Raw genomic sequence first — 17,886 nt, 5'->3', positions numbered from 1 at the left:
AGCAGAGAATTATTTACTTCAGAATGGGCTGCAAGACTAGATTTGTATTTTTAGACAAACTTACACACCCTTTCTCTGCTTTTTAAGAAGCATTATAGATTGCTTTTATCCTGACTTTCTTATTTATATATATTTTATTTGCTTTGCATTTGAAATTAATAAGCACTTGTTTTCTTCCTTCCATTTCCTCTTAGTAAAATAAAAATAATACAAAATACTCGTAAATATATTATTGTATCTTGTAAAAATAAATTCCAAATCCACATTCCAAAATATTATGTTTCACTTTCTATTTTGACTTCATTACCTCTCTATTATGTGATGGATAGCAAAATTATCACTGATTTTCTGGAACTGTTAGTAATTGTATTGATCAGAATTTTAAAGTCTTCAAAATTGTTACTATTTACAATATTGTTTTAATTGTGCAAAGGTTGTCCTTATTCTTCTCATTTCAATTTATATCAGTTTATAGAATTCTTCTCAGGTTTCTTTGACATCAAATTTTTAGTTAGTTTTTTGGACACTATAATATTTCTTTACATTCATTTACCATTGTATCTATCTGACCATTTCCCAAGTCATAGGTACCCCCATAGTCTACTGTTCTTTGCCAATACTTTTTTTTTTTTTGATACAAGTGAGGCCTTTTGATAATTTTGTAAATACTTCCAGAGTTGGTAATGGTATTCTTACTTTTAATACATTGTTCGAATTTGTTTTCCAGAAAGATTGGATCAATTTAGGGCTCTTCTAGCAAGCATTAATGTACTTGCTTTCACATACCTTCCTACATTTGTAACTTTTCTTTTTGTGTAAAATTTACCAGTCCTATGAGTGAGGAACCTCAAAATCACTTTAATTTGCATTTCTCTATTGACACTGATTTAGGGCATTTTTAATATGACTATTTTATAGTTTGGTTTATATTGCATTTCTCTAGTTGTAAGTTATTTGAAGCATTTCGTTTTTTCATATTGCTTTTCATAGTTTGGTTTTATTCTCATGTAGACTCTTTGTTCATATTTTTGACCATTTTCAATTTGAGAATAACATAATTTTATTCATTTCCTTAAATATCTTAGAAATTAAACTTTTTTTTTTTGGTAGTTAGATGGCACAGTGGAAAACCTAAATTCAAATCTGTACTCAGACACTAGTTATATAATCCTCTACCTATGACTTAACCATATTTGCTTCAGTTTCCTTGTCTGTAAAAATGAGCTTGAGAAGATAGTGAAGTAGATCAGAAAGTTCCAAGGCACAAAGAAAAACTGTGCCTCAAGGTGAGTTTAGACAAGAGGAAAAACAAATAAGAATTGGGGAAGAATAGCGGTCCTCCTGGGACAACCAAAGATTTGAAGAAATGTCCTAGAGCAAAGGTTCGGCCTCTGTGAAATGTAAACACTGCCAGACCAGTTTCTCAGAAATACCAAGCAGAGCGCCTTGAGGTTAGCTGGATTCTGAGGTAACTTCAGACTCAATCATAGGAACGTTCACCTCCTGGACTTTGGGAAGATAGTGGGAATCTCTGCTGATAAGAAACACTAGACCCAGCTGGGTAACTAAGACATGACACTGGGCAAGAAGTAGCTAGCACACATTAGTGAGTGCAAAAGCAATGGGAAAGGAAACTGCTGGCTGTGAGCACTTACAGTTTGGTAGAGTTCTTGGTTTTGAGTTCCAGGATAGAAGAGATAACTGAAGGAAGATCTGAAGCCAAAGGACCATCTCCTTCACTACAGGACTAAAGTGATTACACTAAAAAGCTCTTTTTCTTTCTTTCTTTTTTAGAGTACAGGCAAAGGAGAAAAAAATCTCAGCTTTAGAAAGGTACTATAGGAAAGGGAAAAATGGATTTTATCTTCAGAGGAGGATACTGAAGTAAAAAAAAGCTTCTCTTACCCCAGGAGTAATGTTAATGGTTTTCTGTCCAAATAGTATCATAGAAGAATTCAAAAAAATATTTTAAAAGTCAAATGAGAGAGACTAAGGGAAAACTATATATATATGTATATGCACATATACATATACATATCAGGGATAGGAAACAAACGATAATGCACGTGAGTGCATATGTGTGTGTGTGTGTATGTGTGAATGTATATAGGTAAACACAAATATTTCCATGTTTAACTATAACCTTGGGGGAGAAGTGAGGGGATAAAGGGAGGAAAAGAATAAAGTAAAAAGTTCAAAGTACAGAACAAAGAAAACTTACAAGGAAGCAAATAAAAGATGGACAGTTCTGAATACAATTTGTTCTATTAGAAATTATATATGCTTTCTTAGAATGAAAATTTATTGTTACATATTTTGAATCCTTTTTTATATTCTGCTGTATACATGACACTTTTTTCTATTTTTTTTTCTGTTTATGTTTCAGATTTTTTAAAAAATCAAAAGAACATTGGATTTGAAATCAAAAAGGAAAGAAAAGAAAATGAGTTTTGGAAGGAAATGACAAACCATTCTAATATCTTTGCCAAGAAAATTCCACATGGGGTCAACTTGAAAAAAAATGAACAATGCCAACAACAGAGAGGCTTAAAAAAATTGTTCCCATTCGATTTTAATTTTAATTGTTTTTGTTTGTGTGAAAAACTTTCTTTATATATAATCAAAATTGTGCATCTTAATTTCTGGGTTCTTTTCCACCTATTTGATTGCGAGTTGTTTTCCTATACATAGGAATAAGAGGCAATTCCTTCCTTACTCCTTTAATTTGTTTATGATATGACCTTTAATATCAAAGTTAGGTATCCATTTGGAACTTATTTTGGTATATATGTGTAGTTGAACTAAATCTATTTTTTATCAAACTTCTTTCCAGTTTATCTAGCAGTTTTCATCAAGTTATATACCCTTAACAAAGAAGGGTATAGTTAACAAAGAAACTATTATCTTTGGGATTATCTAACATTAGCTACTTAAGTTTATTTGCTTTTGCATGTTGTGTGAACTGACTACTTCTCTATTTTTTAACTAACTGGTACCACCAAATTATTTTGCTGATCCCTCACTTTATAAAATCCTTTGAGATCTAATACTGTGGGCTTTTTTTTCCCATCCCATTTTTACTTACTTATTGAATTTATTTTAAACTTAAATGCAAAATAAGAAAAAAATTTCCTTGTGTATAGCAGAACATCAGAGGATTCAAAATATGAAACAATAAAATTCTATTTCAAGAAAACCTATATATATATATATATATATATATATATATATATATATATATATATATACATACCCATACACACATTATATCTATACACTTACACAAACATGCTCATATCTCTTTCTCTTGATGTGTGTGATACACACGCATATATAATCTTATAATCTATAATCATATATCCATACATTCATCTGTGTATATTCATTTATGTAAGACCATATCAAATTTGTTTGTCTCACTATTTCTCTGAATGTGGGTAACATCTTCCTTCATAAGTCAAAGTTTTTCCATATTTATGTAATTCTACCAACTCATCATTTCTTAAACCACAGAAAAGTTGCAAGTTTATGCTATCTAGTTATTTTAGTCTAAAACAATATTGATTAATGTGGTTGACATACTAGTTTCCCTCTTTTTGTCTAATGATTAAAACTATTTTAGAATTCTCCTGATATTTATTTTCTATTCGTATGACTCTTATTTCATTATCCCTTCTGATTCCTCTGCTTTACTTCTACTCGCTACTTTGACCTCCTATTACTTAACCTACCCCTCCTCCAAGTATCTCTCCCTTATCTCCTCACCTTTATGCTTATCCTCTTAATTCTATTTGAATTTAGAAGACTTCCCTTTTTATCCCATTCCCATTAGTTTACACATTCTTTTACATCCCCCATCTCATGTTTTCACCCTCTTATTTCTTTATAAAATTAGAAGACTTTAATTTCTTTCTTTCTTTCTTTCTTTTTTTTTTTTTTAATAATTATAACTTTTTATTGACAGAACCCATGCCTGGGTAAATTTTTACAACATTATTCCTTGTATTCACTTCTATTCCGACTTTTCCCCTCTCCTCTCCACCCCCTCCCCCAGATGATAAGCAGTCCTATACATGTTAAATATTTCACAGTATATCCTAGATACAATATATGTGTGCAGAACCAAGCAGTTCTCTTGTTGGACAGGAAGAATTGGATTCTGAAAGTAAAAATAACCAGGGAAGAAAAACAAAAATGCAAACACTTTATATTCATTTCCCTGTGTTCTTTCTTTGGGTGTAGCTGCTTCTGTCCATTACTGATCAATTGAAACTGAGTTAGATCTTCTCTTTGTCAAAGAAATCCACTTCCATCAGAATACATCCTCATACAGTATTGTTGTTGAAGTATATAATGATCTCCTGATTCTGCTCATTTCACTTAGCAACAGTTCATGTAAGTCTCTCCAAGTCTCTCTGTATTTCTCCTGCTGGTCATTTTTTACAGAACAATAATATTCCATAACATTCATATACCACAATTTACCCAACCATTCTCCAATTGATGAGCATCCATTCATTTTCCAGTTTCTAACTACCACAAAAAGGGCTGTCAGAAATATTTTGGCACATACAGGTTCCTTTCCCTTCTTTAGTATCTCTTTGGGGTATAAGCCCACTAGTGCACTGCTGGATCAAAGGGTATGCACAGTTTGATAACTTTTGGGGCAAAATTCCAGATTGCTCTCCAGAATGGTTGGATTCATTCACAACTCCACCAACAATGCATCAGTGTCCCAGTTTTCCCGCATCCCCTCCAACATTCATCATTATTTTTTCCTGTCATCTTAGCCAATCTGACAGGTATTTAGTGGTATCTCAGAGTTGTCTTAATTTGCATTTCTCTGATCAATAATGATTTGGAACATTCTTTCATGTGAGTGGAAATAGTTTCAATTTCATCATCTGAAAATTCTCTGTTCATATACTTTGACCATTTATCAATTGGAGAATGTCTTGATTTCTTATAAATTAGAGTCAATTCTCTATATATTTTGGAAATGAGGCCTTTATCAGAACCTTTAACTGTGAAAATGTTTTCCCAGTTTGTTGCTTCCCTTCTAATCTTGTTTGCATTAGTTTTGTTTGTACAAAGGTTTTTTAATTTGATATAATCAAAGTTTTCTATTTTGTGATCAATAATGATCTCAAGTTAATCTTTGGTCACAAATTCCTTCCTCCTCCACAAGTCTGAAAGGTAAATTATCCTATGTTCCTCTAATTTATTTATAATCTCATTCTTTATGCCTAAATCATGGACCCATTTTGATCTTATCTTGGTATATGGTGTTGACTTTAATTTATTTCTAAATAAATGTTATTTCTTTAAAGCAGATCTAATGTAAGTAGATTTCCTTTAAAAATCCTTCCCTTATCCTCTTACTCCTTCCTATTCCTTTTCCCTCTGATTTCTTTCTGGATTTTGAAGACTTTTATACCTCTGTTTATACCCCTCTACATATATGCATATGTAAGTCTCTCCAAGTCTCTTTGTATTTCTCCTGCATATATATATGCACATATGTATGCTTTCCTCATTAGGTCATTGCTGATGAAAAGAATATTCCAGAGCTACCAGTTCCCTTAATTTCATAGTACTTCTTCTCATTTCTTATTTGCTTAAAATAATTATCTTTTCCTATGTGGTTTTGCTTTTTAGAATCAGATTGTACCCTATTCTGCCTCTAATCTTTCTTTCAAACTATCCAATTACAAAAAACAATCTTAGATATAGAGTTTCATTTCCATGTATAATAATAAATTTTTCTCATTCTACTTTCTCCTCTTATAACACTTCAGGATATTTTTATTTAATTATTTCTTTTATTATTGTATTAAGATTTTTAAAATCATAACTTTCAAGTAGTCTGATTATTCTTATGTTTTATATTATTGATCTGCTCTTCAGATAAGTTGTTTTTCTTATGAAATGTTTCACATTCTCTTTTTTTTTTTTATTATGTATATTTTATTTTATTATGTCTTGGTCTCTTAGACTGGCTTGGCTTTCCTTTGCCCAATTGTAATTTCATTTTATTCCTTAAGATTCTTAATCATTTTTTCAGTTGGTTGATTTTATTTTTACAATCTTCTAGTTTTTCTCATATTGTTCTTTAAAAAAAAAAATTCCCCTCATTTCTCTCATTGAGTTTTAAAGGATTTATTTTAGTTCTACAAATTCTTTTCAGGAAAGTGACCCCATTTATCTGACATTACTCATTGGGATAGAAGAGGCTTATTATTTTTTTAATATTCTAACTTTATTTGGTTTGATTCTTTCTCCTTTGCCTGCTTTTTTTTTTTTTTTTTTGGTTGTTCTTATACACAGTAATTTGTTCTAATGCTGGGGTTTGCGGGATGATGCTTCTGGTCTCAGGTCTTCCTTCCATTCTCTCCTTTACCTGGAGCCAAAACCAAGATCTTCTATAAATGCCCATAATCAGCAGAGTCTTTGTTCCACTGTTTCTATACTCACAGCTGTATGTGCTAGTTCCTTCTTACCCAGGGCTGCATCCCAACATTACAGTTTGGCTTGGCATCTCTTATCAACAGAGGTTCCCCCAATCTTCCTGGACTCACACACCTGATTCACAAAACAACATCACAAAACCCCTTAAATAACCAATTATTTTCTTTCTGTTTATTCTTCTTTCCTTAGTTTCTTTCTCTTATATTATTGGTATCCCTATATTATCGTAATTAGAGATGTAAAAAATAATTTCAGTTAAATAATAAAAGTAAAGAAATTGACAAATTACATTTAGCCTGTTACTGGAAAATCTAGTAGTCCTTATTATGTCCTTATTATTCTAGCTCTTGGTCATAGATAGATACTACTTATCACAAGGAAAGTTTTGTTTATTCTTATGTTTCCTAGTTATTTTTTTAAAAACAGGAATACATCACAGGACTTCCAGACAAGATGGCAGAGAGGACACACACATCCATTTAAGTTCCACCTTTTTCTCAGAATAATTTATTACATGACAAGCCTTGGAATTAGTGTTTAACTGAAAAAAAACCACAAATAATTACCAAGAGAAGATATCCTCTAAATTTGCCAGAAAAGGTCTGTGTTTGCTTGTGGGTGGGGATGGTTAGATCAGGCACAGACTGAAGGCAGGCAGCGACAGCACAGCAGACAGTGACAATAAGGCAGGAAGCTCATACCTGAATAGACTAAAGGGGAGTGGGATGTGATTTCAGCCATTTCTGCAGGGAGAGCTTTACCACAGTGTTGGCTACTTTGCCCTGGCAGCAAGTCAGTAGACAAGCAGAGAAGCTAGAAACACAAGGGGTAAACACTATAACCCCGAAAAGCTAGGGTCTCTTGAGACCTGGCCACACCCACCCGGAGTGACTCAGCACAGTGTCAGAATCTCAGCCCAATTACAGCGCAGCCATTGCTGTCCTGCTAATGCCTCACTGCTTCCCCTGCAGTCTGTAGAGGAAGTTCGGTAACACCATCCAGCCCCCTCATCTCCCCCCCCCCCTTCCCCCAAGGGAAAAAAAAACACACTGCATTTGTTTTTGTTTATTTGTGTTAGTTTGTTTTCTTTGATTCTTTTTTGACAAAATGAACAAAAAACTAAAATAGACTAATCATTGAGAACTTCTATATGGATAGAGAGCAGACTAAACCATGAGGAGACTAAAAACAGATTGTCTCCAGATGAATCCCCAAAGAGGGATATGATCTGACCTTCAACACACAAGAATCTCATAGAAGAAATTAAAAAGGCTCTCACAAGAGAGCTAGAAGAAAAATGGGGAAAAGAAAGGGAAGCTTGGTAAGAGAGTCTGAATAAGTCATCCCACTCATTTAAAGATAGAGTAGATAAAAAATCAAATCCTTGAAAAACAGAATTAATGAATTGGAAAAAGAAAATAGCTCTCTAAAAAATAAAATTGGCAAAATGGAAAAAATTCCATAGAACAAAACAATTCACTTAAAAACTCAGTTGGACAATTAGAAAAAGATATGTAAAAAAGTAAGTGAAGAACATAATTCATTAAAAATCAGAATCAAACAAATGGAAATGAATGACTTCAGGAGACACCAAGAATCAGTCAAACAAAACCATAAAAATGAAACAATGGAAAAAAGTGTCAAATACCTTCTTGGGAAAACAACAGATGTGGAAAATAGATATAGGAGAGAGAATCTGAGAATTATTGAACTTTCTGAAAACTATGATGAAAAAAAGAGCCTGAATACTATTTTCTAGGAAATTATCAAAAAGAACTGCCCAGACGTTTTAGAAATAGAGGGGAAAATAGACATTGAAAGAATTCATTGATCACCTACTGAAAGGGGCCCTAAAATCAAAATCCCAAGAAATATAGTAGCCAAATTCCAGAACTATCAGAAGAAGGAAAAAATACTGCAAGCTGCTAGAAAAAAATATTTCAAATATAGAGGAGCCACAGTAAGGATTACTCAGGATCTCGCAGCATCCACATTAAAGGATCAAAGGGCCTGGAATCTGATATTCTGAAAGGCTAAGGAATTTGGTATGCATCCAAAAATAACTTACCCAGCCAAAATGAGCATTTTTCCCCAGGGAAGAAGATGGACATTCAACAAAATAAGTGGATTTCATCTATTTCTGATAAAAAAAAAATTGGAACTAAACAAAAAGTTTGATCTATAAATATAAAACTCAAGAGAAACCTAAAAAAGTAAAAAGAAATGTTGGAAACTATATTTCTGCTATAAAGATATATAAAGAACACATGTATACTTTGTCCTAGAAACTAGAGGTGGAAAGGAAATTGTACCAGGAAAAGGGTAAAGGGGGGATACTACACCTCACAAAGAGGCAAAGGAAACCTATTATACTAAGAGAAAGAATGGAGGGGGGTAAACATAGTGTGTATTTTACTGTCATTAGAATTGGCTTAAAGAGAACTATATTAGACATATTTGATTTATGGTGAAAAGGGAAGGAATAAGCTAAGCTGAAGGAAATACAGAAATTGTGAGGAAAGGGGGCAAGAAAGGGGGAGGAATTCTAAGGTGGGAGGAAGGACTTTAAAAAGGAAGGGCTGTGAGAAGCAAGTGGTGCTTACAAATTTAATACTGGAAAGGGAAGTAAGGGGGAAGGAAAGGAGAAAAGCATAAAAAAAGGATTAACAAGATGACAAGTAATACAGAATTGGTCATTTTAACCATAAATGTGAATAGGGTAAACTCCCCCATAAAGAGGAAGTGGTTAGCAGATTGGATTAAAAGCCAGCATCCTACAATATGTTGTTTGCAGGAAACACACGTGCAACAGGGAGATACATGCAGAGTAAAGGTAAAAGGTTGGAGCAGAATCTACTATGCTTCAGGTGAAGTAAAAAAAGCAGAGGGTAGCCATCCTGATCTCAGATCAAGCAAAAGCAAAAATTGGTCCCATTAAAAGAGATAAGGAAGGGCACTATATCTTGCTAAAGGGTAGCATAGATAATGAAGCAATATCAATATTAAACATGTATGCACCAAGTGGTGTAATATCTAAATGCTTAAAAGAGAAATTAAGAGAGCTGCAAGAAAAAATAGACAGCAAAACTATAATAGTGGTAGATCTTGACCTTGCACTCTCAGAATTAGACAAATCAAACCACAAAATAAATAAGAAAGAGGTCAAAGAGCTAAATAGAATACTAGAAAAGTTAGATATGGTAGATCTTTGGAAAAAACTAAATGGAGACAGAAAGGAGTTCACTTTCTTCTCAGCAATTCATGGAACCTATACAAAAATTGGCCATATATTAGGACATTAAAAATCTCAAACTCAAATGCAGTAAGGCAGAAATAGTAAATGCATCCTTTCCAGACCATGATGTAAGGAAAATTACATTCAATAAAAAGCCAGAGGAAAATAGACCAAAAATAATTGGAAATTAAATAATCTTGTACTAAAGAATGATTGGGTGAAACAGCAAATCAAATCATAGACATAATTAATAACTTCACCCAAGAAAATGACAATCATGAGACATCATACCAAAATGTGTAGGATGAGCTTTGCGCAATGGCAGTATCATAGCCAATGAGGTTTAACCAAGGTGTGATTATTGCTAATTGAAAATGTGTGGGATGCAGCCAAAGTGGTGGTACGGGGAAATTTTATGTCTTTAGAGACCTACTTGCATAAAATAGAGAAAGAGAAGGTCAATGAATTGGGCTTGCAACTAAAAATGCTAGAAAAGGAACAAATTTAAAAACCCTACTCAAACACTAACCTTGAAATTCTAAAAATAAAAAGAGAGATTAATAAAACTGAAAGTAAAAAAAAAAAACTATTGAATTAATTAATAAAACTGAGAATTGATTCTATGAAAAAACCAACAAAATAGACAAACCCTTAGTAAATCTGATTAAAAAAAAGAAAGAGGAAAATCAAATTACTAGTCTTAAAAAAGAAAAGGGAGAACTCGCCACTAACGAAGAGGAAATTCAAAACAATAATTAGGAATTACTTTGCCCCACTTTATGCCAATAAATTCAATAACTTAAATGAAATGGACAAATACCTTCAAAAATATAGCTTGCCCAGATTAAGAGAGAAGTAAATTGGTTTAATAGTCCCATCTTAGAAAAAGAAATAAAACAAGCTATTAATCAACTCCCTAAGAAAAAAATCCCCAGGACCAGATGGATTTACATGTGGAATCTACCAAACATTTAAAGAACAATTAATTCCAATGCTATATAAACTATTTGAAAAAAGAAGAAAAGGGATTGAAGGAATCCTGCCAAATTCCTTTTATGACACAGACATGGTACTGATACCTAAACCAGGTAGGCTGAAAACAGAGAAAGAAAATTATAGACCAATCTCCCTAATGAATATTGCTAAAATCCTAAATAAGATATTAGCAGAAAGATTACAGAAAATCATCCCCAGGATAATATACTATGACCAAGTAGGATTTACACCAGGAATGCAGGGCTGGCTCAATATTAGTAAAACTATTAGCATAATTGTCTATATCAATAATCAAATGAACAAAATCTCAATACATGTAGAAAAAGCATTTGATAAAATCCAACATCCATTCCTAATAAAAACACTTGATAGGATAGGCATAAATGGACTTTTCTTTAAAATAGTCAGGAGCATATATTTAAAATCGTCAGTAAACATCATATGTAATGGGGATAAACTGGAACCCTTTCCCAGTAAGATCATGAGTGAAACAAAGTTGCCCACTATCACCATTATTATTCAATATTGTATTAGAAATGCTAGCCTCAGCAATAAGAGTTGAGAAAGAGATTAAAGGAATTAGAGTAGGTAATGAGGAAACCAAATTATCATTCTTTGCAGGTAATATGATGGTATACTTAGAGAATGCCAGAGATTCTACTAAAAAGCTTTTAGAAATAATTCACAACTTTAGCAAAGTTGCAGGATACAAAATAAACCCACATAAATTCTCAGCATTTTTATACATTACCAACAAAATCCAGCAGCAAGAGATACAAAGAGTAATTCCATTCAAAATAACTGTTGATAGCATAAAATATTTAAGAATCTATCTACCAAAAGAAAGTTAGGAATTATATGAGTAAAATTACAAAACACTTTTCACACAAATAAAGTCAGATCTAAATAATTGGAAAAATATTAAGTGCTCATGGATAGGTCAAGAGAATATAATGAAGATGGCAATACTACCTAAACTAATCTATTTATTTAGTGCTATACCAATCAGACTCCCAAGAAACTATTTTAATGACCTAGAAAAAATAAAAACAAAATTCATCTGGAAGAACAAAAGATTGAGAATGTCAAGGAAATTAATGAAAAAAAATCAAATGAAGCTGTACCTGATCAAAAACTATATTATAAAGCAGTGGTCACCAAAACCATTTGGTACTGGCTAAGAAATAGATTAGTTCATCAGTGGAATAAATTAGGTTCACAGGACCTGTAGTCAATAACTATAGCAGTCTAGTGTTTGACAAACCTAAAGATCCCAACTTTGCGAATAAGAATTCATTATTTGATAAAAACTGCTGGGAAAACTAGAAATTAGTATGGCTGAAATTAGGCATGAACCTACACTTAAAATCATACACCAAGATAAGATCAAATGGGTCCATGATTTAGGCATAAAGAATGAGATCATAAATAAATTAGAAAAACATAGGATAGTTTACCTCTCAAACTTATGGAGGAGGAAGGAATGTGTGACCAAAAAAGAGCTAGAGATCATTATTGATCACAAAATAAAAAATTTTGATTATATCAAATTAAAAAATTTTTGTACAAACAAAATTAATTCAAAAAGATTAAAAGGGAAGCAACAAACTGGGAAAACATTTTTATAGTTAAAGGTTCTGATAAAGGCCTCATTTCCAAAATATATAGAGAATAGACTCTAATTTATAAGAAATCAAGACATTCTCCAATTGATAAATGGTCAAAGAATATGAACAGAGAATTTTCAGATGATGAAATTGAAACTATTTCCACTCATATGAAAGAGTGTTCCAAATCACCATTGATCAGAGAAATGCAAATTAAAACAACTCTGAGATACTATTACACACCTGTCAGATTGGCTAAGATGACAGGAAAAAATAATGATGAATGTTGCAGGGGATGTGGGAAACTTGGGACACTGGTGCATTGTTGGTGGAGTTGTGAACGAATCCAACCATTCTGGAGAGCAATATGGAATTATGCCCCAAAAGTTATCAAACTGTGCATATCCTTTGATCCAGCAGTGCTACTACTGGGCTTATACTCCAAAAAGATATTAAAGAAAGGAAAGGGACCTGTATGGGCCAAAATGTTTCTGATAGCCCTTTTTGTGGTGGCTAGAAACTGGAAAATGAATGGATGTCCATCAATTGGAGAATGGTTGGGTAAATTGTGGTATATGAATGTTATGGAATATTATTGTTCTGTAAGAAATGACCAGCAGGATGAACACAGAGAGGTTTGGAAAGACTTACATGAACTAATACTGAGTGAAAGGAGATTATTATACAAAATGATACTGTATGAGAATGTATTCTGATGGAAATGGATATCTTCAACAACGAGAAGATCTAATTCAGTTCCAATTGATTAATGATGGACAGAATCAGTTACAGCCAGAGAAAGAACACTGGGAAATGACTGTGAACAGTTTACATTTTTGTTTTTCTTCTCAGGTTATTTTTACATTCTGAATCCAATTCTTCCTATGCAACAAGAGAACTGTTCGCTTCTGCATACATATTTTGTATCTGGGATATACTATAACATATTTAACATGTATAAGGCTGCTTGCCATCTAGGGAAAGGAGTGGAGAGAGAAAAGGGAAAAGTCGGAATAGAAGTGAGTGCAAGGGATAATGTTGCAAAAAATTACCGATGCATATGTACTGTCAATAAATAGTTTTTAATAAAAAACCAGAAATACATCTATTTTGATACTTTTTCAAATGTTGAACCAACCTGACATCTATGCTATTAATTTTTCTAATAATAGTTAACCCTTTGTTTATTATATAAATTCAACCTTTTTATCAGATTATAGTACAATATTTTTTGTTAACAATTTACTAAAAATTTTGTGTTAAATTTTATTAAGGATATATGTTAAAGCCTCCATCTTTATATTGATTCAATCCTTTCTTGCCCAATTTTAATTTTCAAAGAATTATTTTCTTCTTTAAGACTCTGTGTCTTCTTTTTAGTTAGTTAACTTTTTTCCATAATCTTTTGTTGTTGTTGTTGTTGAATAGTTCTAATTTTTTTTTCCCTCAATCTCACTCATTTGATTTTTGAAGTCTTTTTTTTTTTTTTTCAGTTTTTCTATAAATTTTTTCTGGGCATATAGCCTTTTAACATTACTCTTTGGAATAGAAAAAGCTATTCCTGCTCTGAAGATGGACCCCATTCTTTCCTATTTCCACAATAAGTTCCCGTGTTTGGATTCTTTTTTCTCTGCCAGCTTATTTTTTAAAAATTGAGAATTATTAGTTTAAGCACCTTTAATCTTGGGGTGGGCAAGATGGTACCTCTAGTTTCACTTCAGTTCTCTCCTCTTATATGGAACCCCAAACAAAAAACTTCATCATCCTGCAAATGCCTGAAACCAGCCACATTCCTGTCTCACTGCTTCTTCACCAAGTGTGCTGGTTCTTTTTCACCAGGGAACCATCTCTTCTGCACAGCTGGACCTGCTATTCCTAATCAGCCAAAGTTCTCTCAGGCTTCAGGGACTCAGACCCTAGTTTCCCCACACTATTGGGAGGTGGAAGTTGTTGTGATTCTAGCTGAACCCAGTTGACCCCAGGGCTTCCTTTGAAGTTTCTGTGGAGCCAGCCTGGAAGTATTTATACTTAACACCTGTAAAAAACTTCATCATAGGGTTTTTATTTGGGTCTTCTCCAGTTGTCCCAGGAGAACCCCTGGTCTGCCATAAGTCTTACATATTTTTCATTGGTCTATATTCACCCTGAGGCACAAATTTAAATATTCTGTTTGTGGGAAAAATCTGAAGTACTTGAAATTTTTTTATTTCATTTTCTCTAGCAATTTGTTTTTTGGTAAAATATTCATTTTATTTAATTTGTCAGTTCTCGTATCATGGGGCCAGCTATGTGGCACAGTGGAAAGAATGTAAAAAACAAAACCTCCTTGTATTTTTAAAAATAATTAAATGACTTTTGTTGTTTTCAATTTTCCTAATTATTTGATTTTTCATTTTGTTAATTGTTAGTGTTGAATTGTTCCTTTAATCTGTTTTTTTTTTTTTTCATTTAAAAATCCAACACTATTCTTTAAATATTTTGTTGAGGAAACCATTTAGAGATATAAAATTTCCCCCAAAACCTGATTTGCCTATGCCTATTGATATTAATTTCTCTTTAAAAGCTTTATGGGCATTTCCTATGAATCCCTCAGTGTTAGAAGTTTTTTCTTTCATATTTCCTTTACTGTAAGTTTTGTATTTTTAAATAATTTTTATAATTTATAATTTATTAATATAATTTATAATAAGTAATTACAATTTATAATAACTGGGATTATTAGAAGTTCTATTGGATTTCTATCAGTTTAGAAAATTCATATTTTTGAAGTTATTACTTTATGTTCTCAGTTTTGTTAACATATAATTATATAATAGATTTTGATTATTTTATTTCTTATGTTTTTTGTTGTGATTTCATCTTACTCATTTGTTGTTTTGTTGATTTGATCTTGTGTTCCTCTTTTTAACTTGATTAACTAATCTTATTAAAACTTTCAAAGAAACAATTTTATTTTATATTTTTATTTCTACAATTTATTTTCCCTTCATCTATTTCTTCTCTATTTTTGTTCCTGCCTTTGTACTTATTTTAATTTTTTGTTAGCTTTCTAATTTTTAAAGGAAAACAAAGTTCATCAATCCTCTCTTTATCATTTTGTAAATATACATTTGTGAAGGTATGATTTTCCTTCTAAGACTATGTTAACTGAATGCTAGATAGTTCCGTATATTATTTCATCATTATAATTTTCTATTACATAATTATTGTTTCTACAATTTTTTATTAACTAGGATTTCAATTTTAAGTCTTCATTTAGTTCTGTGTCTTTAGTTTGTAATCTATGAATTGATTTCCATTTTTGTTATATTGTGGTCTGTAAAAGATGTATTTACTATTTCTATCTTTTTACATTTGTTTGCAATATCTCTATGCCATTGTTCATGACCATTTTTTGTAAAAGATCAATATGATACTAAGAAAAAAGATCCATATGACATTATATTCTTTAGAAGTATCATTTAGTGTTTTTATTCTGATTTCTCCATCAATTGATTCACTTTTATATTATCACCTTTTTACCTTTGTCTCTGACTAAGCATAAAGGAGTTAAAATCTTTATCCTCTTTTATGCTTTCAATTTTTTTTCTGATAAAATATCAGAATTATTTTTCTGATAATGACAGGATTATTGCTGTCCTACTTTTTCCCCCTTTTCTTTTTATTTATATAATATTTTAATTTTTCTTCACTTATATTTAAAATACTTTTTTACATTTATTTTTAAGATTTCGAGTTCTAGATTCTTTCTTATTCCCACCCTCAGAATCAATTAAGAAAGCACAAGTGAAGCTATGAAAAAAATTTCTGTAAAAGTCTTGTTGTGAAAGAAAACAGATTAACAAAAACCCACAAGAAAAGGAGAGAGAGAGAGAGAGAGAGAGAGAGAGAGAGAGAGAGAGAGAGAGAATGCTTCAATCTATATTCAGCGTAATCACTTTGAGAAGGCAGAGTCAAGATGGCAGAGTGAAGGTAGGGACTCACCCAAGTTCTCCCCCAGACCTCTTCAAATACTTTAAATAATGATTATAAGCAATTTTAAGAGCAAAAGAACCCATAAAAATGGAGTGGAATAATTTTCCAGTAGAAGATGGCTTGGAAGATTGGCAGGGGAGGTCTATTGCATTGGGATGAGTCTAGAGAACAATTTTAGAGCAGGTCATGCCAGCACAGTCTGGGTTTCAGGAAACCAGAAAGGAACAGGTGTCTTCAGACTTCTCAACCCACTAAAGCCAATGAAAACTCAGCAAGAAAGGTTTGGCATTGTAAGGTGTGAGAGGACCCAGAATTGGGTTTTGGGAGCCACTTAATCAACAGTGGTGGTGACACAATATCTTCTAGAGATCTCAGCTCACAGAGGGATAGCTAGAGAGATGGTTAGAGAAAGATTGCAGGAGCCTCTTTGCCAGCACTGTGGCAAGAATGTTGCTTTGCCCATACTTAGATTTGCATAGCAGTGCTAGCTCACCATACAAATCCTTCCCTAGAAGGATCTCTGAAAACAGCTGCACAAAACCCCTGAAACTTGAGACAGAGCACGGTCCATCATAGAAATGGAGCCCTATTTTAATAAAGAGTTAAAGTTTAATTAATAGGCTTGGAAAATGAGCAGACAACAGAAAAAAGATTCTGACCATAGAAAGTTACTATGGTGACAAGGAAGATCAAAATACACATTCAGAAGATTATAACAAAGTCAAAGCTCCTATCTCCAAAGATTCCAAGAAAAACAAGAATTGTTCTCAGGCTATAGAAAAGCTCAAGAGGGATTTTTGAAAATCAAGAAAGAAATAGAGGAAAAATTGGGAAGAGAAATAAGAGTGATGCAAGAAGAAATACAAAAAGCTAATGAGGAAAAGAATGCCTTAAAAAGCAAAATTGATCAAAAGCTCACTGAGGAAAATAATTACTTAAAATTAGATTTGAGCAAATGGAAGCCAATGGCTTCATGAGAAATCAAGATATAATAAAACAAATCCAAAAGAATGAAAAAAGAAAAAAAAAAAGTAAAATCTCCTTGGAAAACAACTGACCTGGAAATATAGATCCAGGAGGGATAAATTTAAAATTATTGGTCTACTGGAAAGTTATGATAAAAAAAAAAAGCCTGGACATCATCTTTCAAGAAATTTTCTAGGAAAACTGTATTGATAATCTAGAATCAGAGGATAAAATAGAAATTAAAAGAATCCACTTTTCACCTCCTGAAGGAAATCCCAAAATGAAAACTCTCAGGAATGTTATAGCCAAATTCTAGAACTTCCAGATCAAGGAAAAAATATTGCCAGCATCCAGAAATAAATAATTAATGTATAGTGGAACCACAGTATAACAAAAAGTTAGCAGCTTCTATATTAAATTATTGGAGAGCTTGGAATAATGTATTCTGGATAATAGTGGAGCTAGGATCACAATCAAGAATCAACTAATTAGCAAAATTGGGTATAATCCATCAGGGCAAATGAATGTTCGATGAAATTGAGGATTTTCAGACACAACCAGTTCTTTCTCTGGCTACGCATAGGATTTTTTCATCATAATTCCTTCAGAGTAAATATTGTATTGTTGAGAATAGCAAAG

General features: G+C 32.3%; 1 pseudogene; it reads left to right on the top strand.

Annotated features, from left to right (window-relative positions):
- The first annotated feature begins 10,010 nt into the window (after positions 1-10,010).
- On the top strand, positions 10,011-10,132 carry LOC127546166 (uncharacterized; annotated as a pseudogene).
- The last annotated feature ends 7,754 nt before the right edge of the window (positions 10,133-17,886 follow it).

Source organism: Antechinus flavipes, chromosome 1, assembly GCF_016432865.1.
Source record: "Antechinus flavipes isolate AdamAnt ecotype Samford, QLD, Australia chromosome 1, AdamAnt_v2, whole genome shotgun sequence".
Classification (NCBI taxonomy): domain Eukaryota; kingdom Metazoa; phylum Chordata; class Mammalia; order Dasyuromorphia; family Dasyuridae; genus Antechinus; species Antechinus flavipes.
The sequence above is the reverse complement of the archived record's forward strand: the minus strand, read 5'-3'. Positions and strand labels throughout refer to the sequence as shown.